General features: G+C 45.7%; 1 long non-coding RNA gene across 1 annotated transcript in view; it reads left to right on the plus strand.

The window, feature by feature from the left end:
- Window positions 1-344: 344 nt before the first annotated feature.
- LOC120944858 overlaps window positions 345-21816 on the plus strand; it is a 29393-nt gene continuing 7921 nt past the window's right edge. The window contains exon 1 of the long non-coding RNA XR_005750514.1: window positions 345-515. This is a non-coding gene — a long non-coding RNA (uncharacterized LOC120944858). The remainder of the gene's footprint in view (window positions 516-21816) is intronic.

Consider the following 21816-nt stretch of genomic DNA (forward strand, 5'->3'; position numbering starts at 1 on the left):
ACACTTGGAAGTGCAGTCGCTGTAGATCGGAGGGGGACATGCAAGGAAAAGAAAAAACAGCATTTTCGCTTGCACATGATTCTATGATAAAATCAGCAGAGCTTCCCCTCATTTCTGATCTTCCCCTCAGCTCTACAGCGACTGCACTTCCAAGTGCACTTGTAGTGCAAAGTGGATTTTTACCTTTTGTAAATAACCCCCACTGGCTCAGAGAGGGCATTATCATTTAAATGATGTTGCCTGTGCTGTTCACAAATGTCTGACACAGATCGGCCCCCATGCTGCAACCTCTCGCCTGACAATTTCTACAGTTACAATGTTGCAGTCTACTGTATATTGAACATGTTAGTAATTTATTTATTCAGGCTTGGAAATGTACTGAGAAGTCTACATTAAGGTACACTTGACAATAACTATGTAAAATATGTGCGCCTTCATGTTCTAGGTGGAGAGACAAACAGGACTACATTCTGAGATGACAGATGTCACCTTTCACTGAGTTCTCTGGATTCCAGGTAGACAAAAGTTCTCACTGAATGTATAATAAAATGTCTTTAGCTACACAATATTACCATAAGTATTGGGACGCCTGCATTTACACGCACATGAACTTTAACCACTTCAATACCGGGCTTTTATACACACCTCATTACCGGGCCTATTCTGGCACTTCTCTCCTACATGTAAAAATCATCATACTTTTGCTAGAAAATTACGCAGAACCTCCAAACATTATATATGTTTTTTTAGCAGACACCCTAGGGAATAAAACGACGGTCATTGCAACGTTTTATCTTGCACAGTATTCGCGCAATAATTTTTCAAACGCCCTTTTTTTGGAAAAAAATTGTTCCATGAATTAAAAAAATAACAAAACAGTAAAGTTAGCCCAATTTTTTTGTATAATGTGAAAGATTATGTTACACCGAGTAAATAGATACCTAACATGTCACGCTTTAAAATTGCGCATACTCATGGAATGGCGCCAAACTTCGGTACTTAAAAATCTCCATAGGCAACGCTTTAATTTTTTTTTACAGGTTACCAGTTTAGATTTACAGAGGAGATCTAGAGTTCTAGATTCGTTGCTGGCACTCTAACGCACGCGGCGATACCTCACATATGTGGTTTAAACGGCGTTCACATATGTCGGCGGGACTTACATGTGCGTTCGCTACTGCGCACGAGCTACCGGGGACAGGGGCGTTTTAATTTAATTTTTTATTCTTTTATTTATTTTTTTACTTATTTTTTTCTTTTTTTACACTTCTTTTCTATTTTTTTTTTACTTTTATTCCTATTACAAGGAATGTAAACATCCCTTGTAATAGGAAATGTGTGTGACAGGTCCTCTTTATGGAGAGATGCGGGGTCAATAAGACCCTGCATCTCTCCTCCAGGCTGGAAACCATGAGATCGGGGAAGAAAAAATTCACTGATCTCATGAATACTGTTGCTTGCTAGCCGCAATTGCGGCTTTGTTTACTTACGGGGACCCGGGCGTGACGTCATCACATCGCGCCCGGGTCCTCCAACGGTCATAGAGATGACTGGTGACCATCTGGTCACCAGTCATCTCTATGCTTCCTGCCAGCGCCGGACGATTCGTTCTCCGGGCCCCCGATGGCACGGGAGAGCCCGTAGAAGCACCGGATGGCGGCGGGAGGGGGGGGGGATTTCCCCTCCCGCCGCCTGTAAGAACGATCAAGCGGTGGAACCGCCGCTATGATCGTTCTTATGTTGCGCAGAATCGCAGACAGAACAAAAGGATATCTGGATGATGGCTCTAGCTGCAGGCATCATTCAGATATCCACCTGCAAAGCCCAGGACGTAATTTGACGTCCACCCAGGATGGGAGTTCCCATCTGTGGACGTCAAATGACAATGGGCGGGTATTGAAGTGGTTAATGGCATCCCAGTGTTATGCCGCGTACACACGACCGTTATTCATGTCAAGTTTTTCTCGACGTGATTTGTCGTGATTCCTCTCAAGCCTGCCTGTTCGTGAAAAAAAATGCGTGAGGAAAGCGCGGTGACGTACAACGCGTACTTTAATGCCATCCCAGTCTTATGCCGCATGTCATCTATAATGGGGAAGTTCCATTCGAATCGCGCCACCCTTTGGGCTGTTCTTGCTAATTTCCCTGTCTAATAACTTGCTTCTGAGCATGTACGTTTTTTTCCCCCTCGTTAAAGCCTACAAACGACCGTTTTTCACGACGAGAAAAAATAGAGCAGGTTACATTTTTAATGGCCCTTTTTCTCATCGAGAAAAATGCTCTGAGCCTACACACAGTGCCGATCCTGACCTCCCTGGGGCCCTAAGCAAAATGACATGTCACATCAGGCCCCGTACACACGACCGAGCTTCTCGGCAGAATTCAGCCAGAAACTCGGTCAGAGCGGAATTCCGCCGAGAAACCCGGGCGGGTGTACACTTTTGGCCGAGGAAGCCGACGAGGATCTCGGCGAGGAAATAGAGAACATGTTCTCTATTTCCTTGTTGTTCAATGAGAAATTTCAGCTCGCCGAGATCCTCGACGGCTTCACAAGGTACTCGACGAGCAAAACGATGTGTTTTGCCCGTCGAGTTCCCCGGACGTGTGTACAAGGCCTTAGAGTTGAGAAGCGAGGGGGGGGGGGGTGACCATACCTCTTCTCCCATGCAGCCAGGGAGTTGAGAAGCGGGGTGAGGGGCCGAAAATGACTTCTCACCAGGTGGGGCCTCTAGTAATTTGGGGGGCCCTCCACAGCTTTGCGGGGCCCTAAGTGGCTTGCATAGTGAGCCTATAGGGCGGATCGGCCCTGCCTACACACAATCATTTTTCACGACCAATTAAAACATTTGCATTTTTAGCGTCATGAAAAACGGTCGTGTGTACGCAGAATTAGACTGTAGGGTTTGAAAGTGAGTTGGTCCACCCTTTGCAGCTATAACAGCTTCAACTCTTCTGGGAAGGCCGTCCACAAGGTTTAGGAGTGTGTCTATGGGAATGTTTCACCATTCTTCCAGAAGAACATTTGTGAAGTTAGGCACTGATGTGGACGAGAAGGCCTGGCTTGCAATTCCGCTCTGGTCTTCTATCTGGTTGAGGTCAGGACCCTGTGCAGGCCAGTCAAGTTCCTCCACCTCAAACTCGCTCATCCATGTCTTTATGGACCTTGCTTTATGACATTGTTTGTTGCCATTGTGCTATGTGTGACATGTTTGGTACTCAGTGTGACATCATTTATATTTTACAAAAAAATTGGGATATGCATTGCGTATTTTTGCATTAAAAATTTAAAAAGTGTATTTTTTTCTGAAAACTGTTTAAAAAAAACGCTGCACAAATACCATGTGACATAAAAAATTGCAAAGCCCACCAATGTATTCTCTAGGTCCTCTGCCTTAAAAAAAAAAAAAAATATATATATATATATATATATATATAATATTTGGGGGTTCTAATTAATTATCTTGAAAAAAAAAAGATTTTCGCATGTAAACAAAAAATGCCAGAAAAGTCCTGGTGTTCGAGGGGTTAATGCATGACATGTTAAGACATGTACTTTGATCCATCCACAAAAACGGATCTATAAAGACTGTTTAGGCCATCCATCTCATTACCTAGGTGTATATCTTTGGTAAATCTAAAGGAGATTACACAGCGATTGGATAATCAGATTTTAAAATGGCATTAAACGGTTTAAAAAAAATTCTATTCAAGTTTGTATTCCCGCGCATTCCATTTTTGGTAGCCTATTAATTTGATTGGGCCGCCAAATGAGCAGAAATGCACAAAGAGTACGGCAAAAGCAGCTTTTAAAATTGTGGGGTACCGTGCGTTTTGGTGGCCGCAAATACATACTGGGGCAGATCCACAAAGATCTGCCCCGGCGCATCGTATCTGAGATACACTACGCCGCCGTACCTTACCTGGCTTTGGTTCGAATCCATAAAGATTTTGCACCGTAAGTTACGGCGGCGTAGTGTATCTCAAGCGGTGTAACGGCGCGGAATTCAAATTGGGCGGGTAGGGGGCGTGTTTCATTTAAATGAATCGCTTCCCCGCGCCGAACGAACTGCGAATGCGCCGTCCCTAAATTTCCGCCGTGCATTGCGCGAAATGACGTCGGAAGGACGTCATTGGTTTTGACCTGGGCGTAAATTACGTCCATCCCGATTCACGAACGACTTACGCTAAAAAAATTTGAAATTATACGCGGGAACGACGGCCATACTTAACATTGAGTACACCACGAAATAGCAACTTAACTATACGCCGAAAAAAGCCAACTAGAGACGACGTAAAGGAATGCGCCGGCCGCTCGTACGTTCGTGGATCGTCGGAAATAGCTAATTTGCATACTCGACGCGGAAAACGAAGGTAACGCCACCCAGCGGACGCCGAAGAATTGCATCTTAGATCCGAAGGCGTACGAAGACGTACGCCTGTCGGATCTAACCCAGATGCCGTCGTATCTTGTTTTGAGGATTCAAAACAACGATACGACTCGGGAAATTTGAAAGTACGCCGGCGTATCAGTAGATACGCCGGCGTACTCTCTCTGTGGATCTGCCCCACTGTGTTTGGGGTGACATTAACAATTATTGGCACCTGCGTGCATCCAATAAGGGCAGCATGTTACCATGCTGCCCTTAGTCTACAGGAGAGTCAGGACGCTCTCTACGTTGCAGATAGAGAAAGGAGCTGTGTGTTAGTGGGCGTTGTGACTCTCCTGTAGTCCAAGGGAGGGGGCGAGAACGACACTCCACACCAGGGAGAAAGCCTTGCATTACTGTGCGTAGTTACAGACAGAAGAACAGGAAGTGAGGATTTCTCAGAAGAAATAAGGACATTTAAAAGCAAAATCTAAGGATGAGGTAAGTGAAGGAGGATTGCACTAAGGTAAAGGAAGCTATTTAGGGGAAAAAAATTGTACCTTTACAACCCCTTTACTAAACCCAGGACCCTGCATTCACTATATCCGGTCTCCCACAGTACACAGAACAAGGAAATGCAGTTATTTTAGTAAATATAAACGAAATACCTTTTCTCATCAGCAGTATATAGCAGTCTTGTGATTTCTGTCAGTTCCTGGTGAAGCTTGTAGGAGTTTTCATACAGCACTGAGCTGTCCTATGAGGCTGCAGGGATCCTGACCTTCTGCTTGGATATGCCTGAACAGTACTGATTGGCCCTGTGCTGACTTCAAAACCTCACACCAAACTGAGCATGTGCAGTTTGACTACAAAGGCTCTGTCTTGTCCAGACTTGTCCAGGGGGACAGTGCAGGGAGGGGAGAATCTGTGCATACAAGATTAAACAGTACACAATGCAGAGGATTAACCCCTTAGGATCCACAGTGAGTATAACAAGCATGCAAAGAGGAAGTAAACCCTCATGGGTTTTACTTTCTATTTGTTTCCCTGCAAAGGTAAAACATAACGGGCTACTAGGCATTGCATAATAGCCCATTATGTAACACTTACCTGCAGGAGAATGTCCCCGTCTTCCTCGCTGGCAGCGAGCGTCCATTCTTCACCCCTCTTCCTTCCGGGGCTGCGAACTCCGGCTCTGTGACTGGCTGCATGCGCACAGGAGCCACCAGTCACGGCATGACCCGAGCTAGAAACGACACAGCGTGCCCTTTCTAACTCTGGCACATGCACAGGAGAAATCGCTGTACGGCGATTTGTAAATATCGCTTAAACCGTGTAAGTTTAGGAGATGATACTTACAGCACCTACAGGTAAGCCTTAATTGCTGCTGACTTCCTCTATGGCCTCCAGACTACAATCCCCAGAATGCAGCGCGGCCGGGAACAGACAATTGGCGGCCGCCGCTGCCGACTTCCTCCACTAGGGAAAAAAAAAGTCAGGCAGCGGCCGTTTAAAATAGACGGTGAGCGGCCGGGGGGAGGGGGGGTGTTTTTACACCCAGCACACCCCTGCCTCAGATCTCCAACAGTTGGCCTTTTTTTAGATAATAATCGGCCGATGCCGATTTCTTTAAAAAGGCCAAATATCGGTCGACCTCTAGTGTTAACCCCTTCTCTGCCAGTGCCATTTATACAGTAATCAGTGCATATTTGTAGCACTGATCGCTGTATACCGTATTTATCAGTGTATAACACGCACAGGCGTATAACACGCACCCTAACTTTAAGTGGGAAGTTTCAGGGAAAAAACTTTCCACAGCCCCCTGCGTATAACACGCAGGCACAGCTTACCCTCTATTTTCAGAGTAAACAAGTGAGTTGTTATACGCCAATAAATACAGTAATCGTCAATGGTCCCAAAATAGTGTCAAAAGTGTCCGATCTGTCCGCCGCAATATCACAGTCCTGACAAAAATCGCAGATCGCCGCCATTACTAGTAAAAAAAATCTAATAATAAAAATGACATAAATCTATCCCCTATTTTGTAGGTGCTATAACTTTTGCGCAAAACAATCAATATACGATTTTTGAGATTTTTTTTAACCAAAATTATGTAGAAGAATACATATCGGCCTAAACTGGGGAAATTAGTTTTTTGTTTATTTAACTGCTTAAAGATCGCCGTACGCAGATATACGTCGACAGAATGGCACTGACAGGCAAATGGGCGTACAGGTACGTCCCCTTTAATTTGCCGCCGTGTCTATGCGTGCGCACCGCCGCCGGTGTTCCACAATCGTGTCACAGAGCTGAAGAACGGAGAGATGTCAGTGTAAACACAACATCTCCCCATTCTTCCTAGTGTCATGTCACTGATCGCATGCTCCCTCTCATCGGGAGCAGCGATCAGTGACGTGTCACTCGTAGACACGCCCCCTAACAGTTAGAATCACTCCCTAGGACACACTTAACCCCTTTAGCGCCCCCTACAGGTAAACCCCTTCACTGCCAGTGTAATTATTACAGTAATCAGTGCATTTTGATAGCACTGTTCGCTGTAAAAATCACAATGGTGTCAAAAGTGTCCGATGTGTCCACCATAATGTCACAGTCACGATAAAAATCGCTGATCGCCGCCATTACTAAAAAAAATAAATAAAAATGCCATAAATCTATCCCCTATTTTGTAGACACTATAACTTTTGCGCAAGCCAATCAACAAACGCTTATTGTGATTTTTTTTACCAAAAATATGTAGAAAAATGCCTATCAGCCTAAACTGAGGAAAAAATAGTTTTTATATATATATATATATATATATATATATATATATATATATATATATATATATATATATATATATTTTGCATATTTATTATAGCAAAAAGTGAAAAATATAGAATTTTTTTCAAAATTGCCGCTCTATCTTTGTTTATAGAGCAAAAAAAAAACAAAAAAAAAAACGCATAGATGATCAAATACCACCAAAATAAATCTCTATTTGTGGGAAAAAAAGATCGTCAATTTTGTTCGGGAGCCACGTCGCATGACCGCGCAATTGTCAGTTAAGGCAACGCAGTGCTGAATCGCAAAAAGTGGCATGGTCTTTGACCAGCCAAATGGCCCGGGGCTTAAGTGGTTAAATTGGGATTTTTAATTTAGCAAAAAAAATTTAAATATTGGGGCAGATTCTCGTACAGCCGCGCAAAATTGTGCGGGGGTAACATATCTCATTTACGTTATGCCTCCGCAACTTACACGGGCAAGTGTTGTTTTCTCAAAGCACTTGCTCCGTAAGTTGCTGCGGCGTAACGTAAATCACCTGGCGGAATTCAAATTTGGGGGGTAGGGGGCGTGTATCATTTAAATGAAGCGCGTCCCCGTGCCGAACGAACTGCGCATGTGCCGTCCGTAAAATATCCCAGTGTGCATTGCTCCAAATGACGTCACAAGGACGTCATTGGTTTCGACCTGAACGTAAATGACGCCCAGCCCCATTCAAGGACGACTTACACGAACAACGTAACTTTTTCAAATTTCGACGCAGGAACGACGGCCATACTTAACATTGGCTGCGCCTCATATAGCAGAAGCAAATTTACGCCGGGAAAAGCCTAACGTAAACGTCGTAACTTTACTGCGTCGGCCGTGCGTACGTTCGGGAATTCGCGTATCTAGCTAATTTGCATATTCGACGCGCATTTCGATGGAAGCGCCGCCTAGCGGTCCAAAAAAAAATGCACTTAAGATCCGACGGCGTAAGAGACTTAGGCCCCGTACACACGTCCGAGGAACTCGACGTGCCAAACACATCGAGTTCCTCGTCGAGTTCAGTGTTGAAGCCGCCGAGGATCTCGGCGGGCCGACTTTCCTCATTGAACAACGAGGAAATAGAGAACATGTTCTCTATTCGGCCCGACGAGTTCCTCGTCGGCTTCCTTGCTGAAAAGTGTACACACGACCGAGTTTCTCGGCAGAATCCAGCTCCGATCGAGTTTCTGGCTGAATTCTGCCGAGAAACTCGGTCGTGTGTACGGGGCCTGATGCCTGTCGGATCTAATGGATATCTATGCGTAACTGATTCTAAGAATCAGTCGCATAGATACTACAGCTCAACGCAGAGATACGACGGCATATCTGGAGATACGCCGTCGTATCTCGGTTGAGAATCTGGGCCATTGTGTTTTTATCAAAATTGTTGCTCTTTTTTTGTTTATAAAATAAAAACCAGGTGATCATACCACCAAAAGAAATCTCCATTTATGGTGAAAAAAATAATCATATGGGTACAGTGTTGCATGACCGCACAATTGTCATTCAAAAGGTGACAGCGCTGAGAGATGAAAATTGGCCTGGGCAGGAAGGGGGTGAAAATGCCCGGTATTGAAGTGGTTAATATTTCATCTGTTTCCCAGAATAAAGTGGCATCCTGCGTACTTGTGATCCCCCTGCGATTTCCTATGGCTTCACCTTTCTCAGCGCTCCCCATGTTGATAAAAAATAATGGGGGAGTAATATTTCTGTAGCCAGTGTATTAGAAGGTGTCAGCTTTAGCACTTCGTTTTCTTTCCATCTGTCATATTTCACAGCCACCCACACACCTCCACACACACAGCGCTCTGATCAGCCGCCATTCCAGTGACGGATAGCTGGGACAGACGCCGGGTAATGTAAGTCACCTTCCTGGAACCATTGTATGATTGTGACAGGAAAGGGACAGGAAACATTCTCCATCATCTCTTACTAGACCACTTCATGGCGAGAACTGACTGGAACACCCTCCTTATCCAGTGGCTAGAAATAATAATGTGCCTAACAGTCTTTCCAAATGAATTCAGGCGCACCTGTCACTTAGGGGACCGGTAAACAGCTGGCTGTCACTGAACGCCCTAACAATGCAATGCAATATGATCATTAGTGCTTCTCGAAAAGGCTGCATCCACATCATAGAAACTAATGTTAACTGTCTGTCACCATGCCAACTGGAAAAAAGGTGGTATAAGAAATCAGATTTCTGATAAAGAACATAAACCGACGCATACTGCAGTAAAACATTCAGATCGTTTTCTATTTTTTTAATACAAAAAAAATTCTGCACCTATAGTCACATCACTGATATCTATGATAAGATAAAACAAAGGGGTCAACGTTCTCACCATGGGGTTAATTACAAAAGATGCCACTTCAAGCAGAGCAATCACAGACTCACCCTAAAGCCTCATACGCACGCTCTGCGGACAAAGCATAGGACTTTTGTGTGAAGGGCGTTGGCCAGGAACTTGTGGCCAGATTCACGTAGCCCAGGCGCAGCGTAACGTAACTGATTTAGGTTACACCGCCGCAAATTTTCTGTCTAAGTGCCCGATCCACAAAGCAATTACCTGGAAATTTGCGGCGGTGTATTCTAAATCCGTCCGGCGCAAGGCGGGCCAATTCAAATGGGGCGGGTACCATTTAAATTAGGCGCGCTCCCGCGCCGGACGTACTGCGCATGCTCCCGACGCAAATTTCCCGACGTGCTTTGCACGAAATTACGACGCGCCGATGTTTTGTGAATCGCGACGTGAAAAAAAGACTTGCGCCGGGAATTTTTTTTTTTAAAAAAGAAATTAAAAAGCGACGCGGGAAAGACGGGTATACTTTTACATGGTGTAGTAATTTTACACTTTGTAAAAGGTGCCCTATCTTTGCGACGGCAAACTAACACTTGCGGCAACGTAACGACGGGAAAAAGTTTTGTGGATCGCCGTAACTGCTAATTTGCATACCCGACGCTGGTTTACGACGCGAACTCCCCCCAGCGGAGGCCGCGGTACTGCATCCTAAGATCCGACAGTGTAAAACTATTACACCTGTCGGATCTTAGGGATATCTATACGTAACTGATTCTATGAATCAGTCGCATAGATAGAAACAGGGATACGACGGCGTATCAGCAGATACGCCGTCGTATCCCTTTTGTGAATCTGGCCCTTGGATTCCATACAAACGGCAAAGAATTGTCAACCAACATACACAAAACTACGTGTTTTTTCAGCTCTTTAGCGCCGCCCTTTGGGAAACTTCTGCTAATGTTGTGTTATGGTTAGCATTGCTTCTGAGCATGCGTGTTTGTACTTTGGAGTTTTGTCAGAAGGACTTGCGTACGCAAACGATCGGATAATCCGACAACACACATTTGTTGTGGGGAAATTTTAAAGCATGCTATCCAACATTTGTTGGCAGAAAATCCAACAACAATTGTCCGATGGAGCATACAAACGGTCAGATATTCCGACAACAGCCTTCCATCACACAATGCCCGTCAGAAAATCCGATCGTGTGTAAGAGGCTTTAGGGTGGGTTCCCTCATCAACTAATCTTAACCACTTCCATACCAGGCACTTACGCACCTTCCTGCCCAAGCCAATTTTCAGCTTTCAGCGCTGTCGCATTTTGAATGACAATTGCGCGGTCATGCTACACTGTACCCAAACTATTTTTTTATCATTTTGTTCCCACAAATAGAGCTTTCTTTTGGTGGTATTTGATGACCTCTGTGATTTTTATTGTTTTGCGCAACAACTATAAAAAACGAAAATGTTGAAAAAATTTTTTTTTACATTTTTTTTCTGTTAATTTTTTTGGTAAATAAGTATATTTTCTACTTCGATTACGGGCACTGATGAGGTGGCACTGATGAGCACTGATGAGGTGGCACTGATGGGCACTGGTCAGACGGCACTGATGGACACCGGTGAGGCAGCACTGTTGGACACTGATAGGCGGCACTGATGGGCACTGATAGGCAGCGCTGGTATGGGGCACTGATGGGCACTTATAGGCGGCACTGATGGGCACTCATAGGTGGCACAGATGGGCACTCATGAGCGGCACTTATGGGTGACACTGATGGGTACTTATGGGTGGCACAGATGGACACTGATAGGTGGGCACTGGGCAATGGATGGGCACTGAGGGGTGGCACTGATGGACACTGTGGGGTGGCACTGATGGACACTGAGGGGTGGCACTGATGGACACGAGGGGTCCATGTTGCCAGTCAGTGCCCATTTGTGGGCACTGATTGGCATCTATTCTTCTTTTTTTTTTGCTGCCCTTTTTTTATTTTTTTACTGCCTTTTTTTTTTTGTCCTTCTATGGTGGTTCATTGTGGGCTTCCCTGGTGGTCCAGTGTGGGCATCCGAGGGGGGGCTGCGCTGATAAACAATCAGCGCGAAACCCCCCTGTCAGTAGAGCCGCCGATCGGCTCTCCTCTACTCGCGTCTGTCAGACGCGAGTGAGGAAGAACCATCAACGGCTCTTCCTGTTTACATCGTGATCAGCCGTGATTGAACACGGCTGATCACGTGGTAAAAAGCCTCCGCCGGAGGCTCTTTACCAAGATCGGAGATGCAGGGTGTCAGACTGACACCCCGCATCACCGATCGCCGCGCTGCGCGCCCCTACGGGCGTGCACCGGCATGAAATCCTGCAGGACGTCAATGGACGTCCAGGATTTCACAACCACTTCCCGGATGTCAATTGTCCATTGACCGGGCGGGAAGTGGTTAAAGGGGTTGTAAAGGTTTGTTTTTTATTTTGTTTTTTATTTTCTAAATAGGTTCCTTTAAGCTAGTGCATTGTTGGTTCACTTACCTTTTCCTTTGATTTTCCTTTCAAATGTTTTTTTTCTTTGTCTGAATTTCTCACTTCCTGTTCCTCCTCAGTAAGCTTGCCCCCATCATCTGAGCCATTCTGGCTGGGGGTTAGTCAGCGTGCTCGCCCCCTCCCTTGGGACTACATCCCTGCGGGGAGACGCTGAGAACATTCACAGCGTCTTAAGTAGTCCCAAAAGAGGGGGCAAGCACGCTGACTAACCTCCAGCCAGAACGGCTCAAATGATGGGGACAAGCTTACAGAAAGTGAAAAATTCAGACAAAGAATAAAAACCTTTAGAAGGGAAATCAAAGGAAAAGGTAAGTGAACCAACAATGCACTAGCTTAAAGGAACCAATTTAGAAAATAAAAAATGAACCTTTACAACCTCTTTAGGGAACCAAAAAGCAAAAGAGGGTCGACAGACGTCCACCCAACAAGTAGTTGTGAATGAGGACCAACTGCGGTATTTTAGAAATGTAGAAAAAACTTTATTGAATTGCAATAAAGTGACAAAAGTGACAAAGACAGCCAGCCGAATTGCTCTCCAGGTCAGTGATGTGATGTGACTAAGCAACAGAAGGTCAACAGATGACCACCTAACAAGTAGTTGAGGACCAACCGCGGTATTTTAGAAATTTAGAAAAAACTTTATTGAATTACAAAAATGACAGACAACTGGCCGAATGGCTGCCAACCATCCAAATACCAAATATAAAACAATTGGACAATGTTGTCACAGATAAAAATACACACAACAGGGCCCAAAACTGCACACATGCATACCCACACAGCAATGACAGGACAAGTAGATGAACAAGGCTAGACGGTCCCAGCAGGTGGATCAAGACCTAATGCCCGGTCCGGGCTTGATAGGCTTCACAAGCATGAATGGACAATCTGTAGCGAGTCGGAGTGGTAAGAGCCTTTGGGCAGAATCAATGTTTTCTACCACATTAGTGCCAGAGGACACTGCATATATTGCTTGCTTGGGTGACTGCTGGTATGCATGTGTGCAGTTTTGGGCCCTGTTGTGTGTATTTTTTATCGGTGACAACGTTGTCCAATTGTTTTATATTTGGTATTTGGAGACTTGGTGGCCATTCAGCTGGTTGTCTTTGTCATTTTTGTAATTCAATAAAGTTTTTTCAAAATTTCTAAAATACAGTGGTTGGTCCTCATTCACAACTACTTGTTGGGTGGTCCAACCCCCACCACTAGTTCAGTCCCCATCACTAGAAGACCCCCCATTTACTAGTACAGTCCCCCCTCCCCATGAAGATCTCCCTCCCCTAATGCAGCCTCCCCCAGTACAGTGCTCTTATTCCTCCATGAAATCCACTTATGAGACTAGGAAAGTCAGGGTGAGCTTGGTGGGGGGGAAGTCCTTCCTTCCTTGGACCTTCCTATCACCTTCTAGTCTACACCCCTAGATCCAGGTTCTTGTTAACAGTCTAGAGTCTCCCTCTCTAAAGCCAGATACCTTCTAGAAGGAGAAAAGAATGAAAGTAGTGAACTGAAAGAGAAAAGGTTCCCCTGGGGCACCGCCAACCAGCCCGTCTGTTCTTTGGCATCAACAACACAGATCTGTGTCTCACTTTTGCAACACAGTATAACTTATAATGAGTATCAAAAAGTGAGAACGGGTACAATTCACTAAGCAATATTTTACCGCATCCGAGTAAGCGTGAAAATAACGCACAACAGTCCGAAAAAAAAAAACAATTCACGAAGAAGGTCTCCTTAAAATCTTGCATGCATTATCTTTCCGAAGTATGCCCTAAATATCGCAAGTTATCGCAAGCATCTGATTTTCCAAAAAAGTATAAGGCAGCCAGCAATTTAGTCATGGCTGGTATGGCACGGCTTCTCTGGGTTGAGGGCTCAAGGTACCCTATGAGTGGGGAATAAAGCTCCATGATAAGTGGCTAGTATAACCTGAACTTCTTCAGGGTATCAGTATCCTATACGTACATTTACGTTGGCAGAATGGCACGGCAGGCAAAGCAACGTACCTGTACGTTGCTTTGAATCTGCCGCCTAGCGGACACGCGTGCGCCGCTCGCAAGCTCCGTGATCCTGCCCGTGGGACTTGCGGACTTGATGTCCACCGTTGTCCTGCGGTCGTGTCACAGAGCAGCAGAACAGTAAGATGCCTGTGTAAACAAGGCATTTCCCTGTTCTGCCTAGTGACAGGACAGTGATCTAATGCTCCCTGTCATTGGGAGCAGTGATCACTGTAGTGTCACTTGTAGCCCAGCCCCCTCACAGTTAGAATTACTCCCTAGGACACACTTAACCCCTTCTATTATAATAAAAATGCCATAAAACGATCCCATATTTTGTAGACCCTATAACTTTTGTGCAAACCAATCAATATACGCTTATTGCATTTTTTTGCCATTTGCGTATTTGCCAGCGTATAAGACGACCCCCTAATTTTCCAGCTAAAATGTTGGTTTTGGGATATACTCACCTTATAAGACGACCCCCTTCCTACTAGTCATGCCACGCATCACCTCACTGTGCCATTACATGCCTCACTGTGCCGTTACATGCCAGACTGTGCCACCATTACATGCCAGACTGTGCCACCGTTACATTGCCTCACTGTGCCATTACATGCCAGACTGTGCCACCATTACATGCCTCACTGTGCTACCATTACATGCCTCAATGTGCCACCATTAAATGCCTCACTGTGCCTCCATTACATGCCTCACTGTGCCTCCATTACATGCCTCACTGTGCACGTTACATGCCTCACTACATACCTCACTGTGTCATTGCATGTCTCAACGATCCCTTACCTTATCCCTGACATGCAGAATCTGTCAGACCGCGGCCGTACATTTTTCAAAAGCCGCGCCTCCTCCTCGTGTTGTTCCATGATAGGCGGAGCACTCAGCTTCCCAGGAGACACTGTGTTCAGTGTTCCGCCTATCACGGATGCCCTCTCGTCCAAGACCGAGGACAAGAGGGCATCCGTGATAGGGGGAACACTGAACAGAGGCTCTGCTGGGAAGCTAAGTGTTCCCCCTATCACGGAACAGCAGAAGGAGGAGGCACGGCTTTTGAAAAATGGACGGCCGCGGTCTGCATGTTAGGTTACTGGCGTATAAGATGACCCCTGACATTTAAGAAGAATTTCAGGGGTTGAAAAGTCGTCTTATACGCCGGAAAATACGGTATGTAGAATACATATCGGCCTAAACCGAGGAAAAAAATATTTTTTATATATTTTTGGGAGATATTTATTATATTAAAAAATATTGCTTTTTTTTCAAAATTGAAAATTGTCGTCTTTTTTGGTTTATAGCGCAACAAATTTAAACCGCAGAGGTGATCAAATTGCGCAATTGTCAGTTAAAGCACCGCAGTGCCGAATCGCAAAAAAAGGCCTGGTCATTGGGAAGCCAATTCTTCCGGGGCTGAAGTGGTTAATTAAAATTTTACAAAGGAAATGATATAACCTAGATCTGCATGGTTCATACAATGGTTAAGAGGATGCTGATAGGTGTTATACAAGGCTTTGGCATGTTCAGTATTATTGAAAGTATAAAAAGATGGCCAAAAAAGTGAAGCACTTACCGCCTTCTTTTATGAAGGAAGTAATAAGTTTGTTCATTATATAACACATCACAACGTTATATTTATAACCTTAGTTTGTTTAAGGCAAAATTCAAATCCATTGTTTGCTTTTGCTAGTTATTCCTCATTACATTATTATATTTACTCAGCCAGTTATAACACAACTTGCCAAGATGAACATAACAATTTCATCTGTTAGCCCATTGGTCAAATTTTGTTAATTACAATTTCATTTATATGCCATGTGATTGTATAACAGTGATGCAAGAGTATATTTAATCTACAAAAGAAGGAATAAGGAAATATGCTCTTCTCTATATAACTAACTTCCTTACCTTCAAACCAATAGACAGGATTTACGTAATAAAGACTATGCAGCGCTATCAAAGAGAACCTGCCTGGACATAATGGCCCAGATTCTCAAAGGGCTTACGACGGCGCAACGCCATGTACGCCGTCGTAAGTCCTAATCTGGGCCGTCGTATCTATGCGACTGATTCTTAGATAACCATTAGATCCAACAGGCATAAGGCTCTTACGCCGTCGGATCTTAAATGCAATTTTTTTTTGTCCGCTAGGTGTCGCCTCCGTCGTTTTCCCCGTCGAGTATGCAAATTAGCTAGATACGCAAACGTACGCGCAGTGAAGTTACGACGTTTACGTTAGGTTTGCCCGGCGTAAAGTTGCCCCTGCTATATGAGGGGCAACCAATGTTAAGTATGGCCGTCGTTCCCGCGTCAAAATTAAAAAATCTACGTAGTTTGCGTAAGTCGTCCGTGAATGGGGCTGGACGCCATTTAGGTTCACGTCAAAACCAATGACGTCCAATGACGTCGAAACCAATGACGTCGAAACCAATGACGTCGACCAATGACGCGCTTAATTTAAATACTACACACCCCCTACCTGCCTAATTTGAATTAGGCAGGGTTGCGCCGGGTGATTTACGCTACGCCGCCGCGACTTTACACGCAAGTGCTTTGTGAATAAAGCACTTGCCTGTAAAACTTGCGGCGGCGTAACGTAAATGATATACGTTACGCCCGCACAGTCTTGCGCGATTCTACGAGAATCTGGGCCAATATTTTTCTTCTATACAGGGAGTGCAGAATTATTAGGCAAATGAGTATTTTGACCACATCATCCTCTTTATGCATGTTGTCTTACTCCAAGCTGTATAGGCTCGAAAGCCTACTACAGATTAGGCATATTAGGTGATGTGCAACTCTGTAATGAGAAGGTGTGTGGTCTAATGACATCAACACCCTATATCAGGTGTGCAGAATTATTAGTCAACTTCCTTTCCTTTGGCAAAATGGGTCAAAAGAAGGACTTGACAGGCTCAGAAAATTCAAAAATAGTGAGATATCTTGCAGAGGGATGCAGCACTCTTAAAATTGCAAAGCTTGATCATCGAACAATCAAGCGTTTCATTCAAAATAGTCAACAGGGTCACAAGAAGCGTGTGGAAAAACCAAGGCGCAAAATAACTGCCCATGAACTGAGAAAAGTCAAGCGTGCAGCTGCCAAGATGCCACTTGCCACCAGTTTGGCCATATTTCAGAGCTGCAACATCACTGGAGTGCCCAAAAGCACAAGGTGTGGAATACTCAGAGACATGGCCAAGGTAAGAAAGGCTTAAGACGACCACCACTGAACAAGACACACAAGCTGTAACGTCAAGACTGGGCCAAGAAATATCTCAAGACTGATTTTTCTAAGGTTTTATGGACTGATGAAATGAGAGTGAGTCTTGATGGGCCAGATGGATGGGCCCGTGGCTGGATTGGTAAAGGGCAGAGAGCTCCAGTCCGACTCAGACGCCAGCAAGGTGGAGGTGGAGTACTGGTTTGGGCTTGTATCATCAAAGATGAGCTTGTGGGGCCTTTTCGGGTTGAGGATGGAGTCAAGCTCAACTCCCAGTCCTACTGCCAGTTTCTGGAAGACACCTTCTTCAAGCAGTGGTACAGGAAGAAGTCTGCATCCTTCAAGAAAAACATGATTTTCATGCAGGACAATGCTCCATCACACGCGTCCAATTACTCCACAGCGTGGCTGGCAAGAAAGGGTATAAAAGAAGAAAAACTAATGACATGGCCTCCTTGTTCACCTGATCTGAACCCCATTGAGAACCTGTGGTCCATCATCAAATGTGAGATTTACAAGGAGGGAAAACAGTACACCTCTCTGAACAGTGTCTGGGAGGCTGTGGTTGCTGTTGCACGCAATGTTGATGGTGAACAGATCAAAACACTGACAGAATCCATGGATGGCAGGCTTTTGAGTGTCCTTGCAAAGAAAGGTGGCTATATTGGTCACTGATTTGTTTTTGTTTTGTTTTTGAATGTCAGAAATGTATATTTGTGAATGTTGAGATGTTATATTGGTTTCACTGGTAAAAATAAATAATTGAAATGGGTATATATTTTTGTTTTGTTAAGTTGCCTAATAATTATGCACAGTAATAGTCACCTGCACACACAGATATCCCCCTAAAATAGCTAAAACTAAAAACAAACTAAAAACTACTTCCAAAAATATTCAGCTTTGATATTAATGAGTTTTTTGGGTTCATTGAGAACATGGTTGTTGTTCAATAATAAAATTAATCCTCAAAAATACAACTTGCCTAATAATTCTGCACTCCCTGTACAGTCACTGGCACTCAAATCCTCTTTTGCTGGCACTCGACTCCCTCCCCAGCAGGCAGGGAGATGTCAGTGAGACACTAATGCATTTCATTTTCAGAGTTCCCCACGCCGCACTTGCACTGAGGGGGAGGCACTGTGCCCCCACACATTGTAAAAGATGGGAAACATTGTTTGGTTCTCTAACCTTGCTGTAGCTGCAATTCTCAGCTTTTGTGATGGGGAAGAGATTGGGTGTAGTTCTGCTAGGGGGGCAGGCAGTTCCTGTTTCTAGGAGGAGGATGACTGTCATTGGCCACTGCTAAAGCCAATCACAGTCCTCCTAGCCCCGTCCACCATCTAGGAGGAAGATGACTCGCTCGGTAGGGTGACCATGTGTCCCGTATTGCCCGGGACAGTCCCGCATTTTGCAGGTCTGTCCCGGGCACATTCATTCCAGGAGAATACAGTGTCCCAGAATGAAACTGACACAGCCACCCCCGGGCCAATCTGATTCCCCCAAAAAAGGCCGCCACATCACCGCTTTACTCACTGACAGTACTTGTCCTGGCCGGGAATGCCTGGAGGAGCACAATCCCGCCCCTTGCTTGTGATTGGAGAAATCATTAATCCTGTCTATTGTGTCCAATCACTGTGCTGTAAATTCGTTACAGCACAACCGGATTTTTGGAAGGGGGGTGTCCCTGAATGGTAATTTGGAAATGTTGAGCTTCTGCAAACTTTTTTTAAATGATTCCTGAACCTTTGGTTCACTTACTTACTACTGTAGAAATATTTACCAGCACACCATGGAACAACGTAAATAGCATCCAAACGGATGATTTATTGTATGATCACAACACAAAGAGAGTGCAAAGTTTCGGGGGCCACGCAGGGCCCTTTCATCAGGCATGTGATCACGCTATTTACGTCGTTCCATGGTGTGCTGGCAAATATTTCTACTGTAACGTGCACCAGTATCCAGTTGGTTGTTGCCACGAGCACCCAAACCCAACAGCGTATCTAGGAATGTGTGCGATGGGAATATGAAGTATTACTTACTACTGAACCCCTGCACCCCATGTCCCTTTAAGCCACAGCTAGTATTCAGCGCAATGAAACACAACCAACTTTTGCTGCGGCGCAGAGCGCCACACTTTTAGCTGTGGGGGCCCAACTTATGATCCTGCACACAGGCCCATTGCTTTCAGAAAATACCCCTGACCGAAGCTCATCATTGCACATCCATTCCATATGCTTGTATGTGACATCACATGCTTGTATGTGACATTACATACAAGCACGTGGGCTGAATGCAAGAGGTGGATCAGCAGGGTGAGTGTCTCATCTCTGCTTTCTTTCACCACTCTGCATATCATAGAAGAGAAAAGGGTACAGCAGTGGGGAAAATGAGCAGGAGGGTACAACGGTGGGGAAATTGAGCAGAAGGTGTTCAGAGGTGGGACAGAAGAGCAGGCAGGTACAGTGGTGGAAGAGATGAGAAGGGGCTTTTGCAGTGGCACAGAAGAGCAGGGGGGTTACAGTGGTGGGGCAGATGTGCAGGAGGTTACAGTGGTGGGGCAGATGTGCAGAAGGTTACAGTGGTGGGGCAGATGTGCAGGGGGTTACAGTAGTGGGGCAGATGTGCAGGGGGGTTACAGTGGTGGGGCAGATGTGCAGGGGGGTACAGTGGTGGGGCAGATGTACAGGGGGGTTACAGTGGTGGGGCAGATGTGCAGGGGGTTACAGTGGTGGGGCAGATGTGCAGGGGGTTACAGTGGTGGGGCAGATGTGCAGGGGGGTTACAGTGGTGGGGCAGATGCGCAGGGGGTTACAGTGGTGGGGCAGATGTGCAGGGGGTTACAGTGGTAGGGCAGATGTGCAGGGGGTTACAGTGGTGGGGCAGATGTGCAGGAGGTTACAGTGGTGGGGCAGATGTGCAGGGGGTTACAGTGGTGGGGCAGATGTGCAGGGGTTTACAGTGGTGGGGGAGATGTGCAGGGGGGTTACAGTGGTGGGGGAGATGTGCAGGGGGTTACAGTGGTGGGACAGATGTGCAGGGGGTTACAGTGGTGGGGGAGATGTGCAGGGGGGTTACAGTGGTGGGGCAGATGTGCAGGGGGTTACAGTGGTGGGGCAGATGTGCAGGGGGTTACAATGGTGGGGCAGATGTGCAGGGGGTTACAGTGGTGGTGCAGATGTGCAGGGGGTTACAATGGTGGGGCAGATGTGCAGGGGGGTTACAGTGGTGGGGCAGATGTGCAGGAAAAAAAATCTTGTTTCTGTCATATTAGCAGGTATTGCGGGGTATTGCGGAGTATTGGGGGTATTGCAGAGTATTGGGGGGTTATTGCAGAGTATGGGGGGGTTATTGCAGAGTATGGGGGGGGTTATTGCAGAGTATGGGGGGTTATTGCAGAGTATGGGGGGTTATTGCAGAGTATGGGGGGGTTATTGCAGAGTATGGGGAGGTTATTGCAGAGTATTGCACAGGGAGGGATGGATGGCTGGATCTGTGACTGCATTTGTCACAGATCCAGCCACAGCAGCTGCTGCTGCTTCCGCTCTCCCCCCTCTCCTCTTACACTGTACCGATCGGTACAGAGAGGAGAGGGAGGAACCGGCGTCACATGACGCCGGTTTGTTTACAAGTGATCGCTCCCTCATTTGACGGAGCGATCACGTGGTAAACGGCCGCTATCAGCGGCAATTTACCGCGATCTGTGATGCGCCGGGTCTTCTAGGGGGGTGGCGCGCGCGAGAGGAGGATTCTGGAGGGACGTCCCAGGGACGTGCGAGAGGAGGATTCTGGAGGGACGTCCCAGGGACGCGCGAGAGGAGGATTCTGGAGGGACGTCCCAGGGACGCGCGAGAGGAGGATTCTGGAGGGACGTCCCAGGGACGCGCGAGAGGAGGATTCTGGAGGGACGTCCCAGGGACGCGCGAGAGGAGGATTCTGGGAGGACGTCCCAGGGACGCGCAAGAGGAGGATTCTGGAGGGACGTCCTCCCAGAACAACTCCACCGCGCTGTAGACGTGTTTTGTCTATAGTGCGGTGGTAAAGAGGTTAATCAGCTTGCTGTTTTTTTTTTTTTTATCAAGCTGAAGTTAGAAGCTGATTGGTTTCTATTCACAGCTGCAACCGGTTTTTGCACTCTCCAGTTTTAGTAAATTAACCCCTAAGTATCTTCTGAATGCCTAAAGAGTTCCCACTTCCAGGGGATATCATATCACTATGAGATGTAGTTCATTATTTATACTCCATGCTACTATTTAGAAGCAATACAAAAAAATCTGTTAAAACAATCAATGATCTCCTAATGCTATCAATTATATAATTACTGCCTTTATGCTCACTTAATTTGTCCTAATCTGAGATCTTTGTGTAGTGGATGGTTGCTACTAGTTACTATCATCCACCATATCACCCTGCTGCCAGACCTATATATATCACTCTCAGGGACAATGAACAGTCATTTGCTTTGTTTTGTTTTTGTTTATTCGGGGATATAACTTGGTTGGGGAAGGAGATATGGGATGCCCATAGATACGATCACTTTGCCATCATAGTTACAGTATTGATTAAGGCCCCG

The sequence above is a fragment of the Rana temporaria genome, chromosome 7, assembly GCF_905171775.1.
Source record: "Rana temporaria chromosome 7, aRanTem1.1, whole genome shotgun sequence".
NCBI classification, from domain to species: domain Eukaryota; kingdom Metazoa; phylum Chordata; class Amphibia; order Anura; family Ranidae; genus Rana; species Rana temporaria.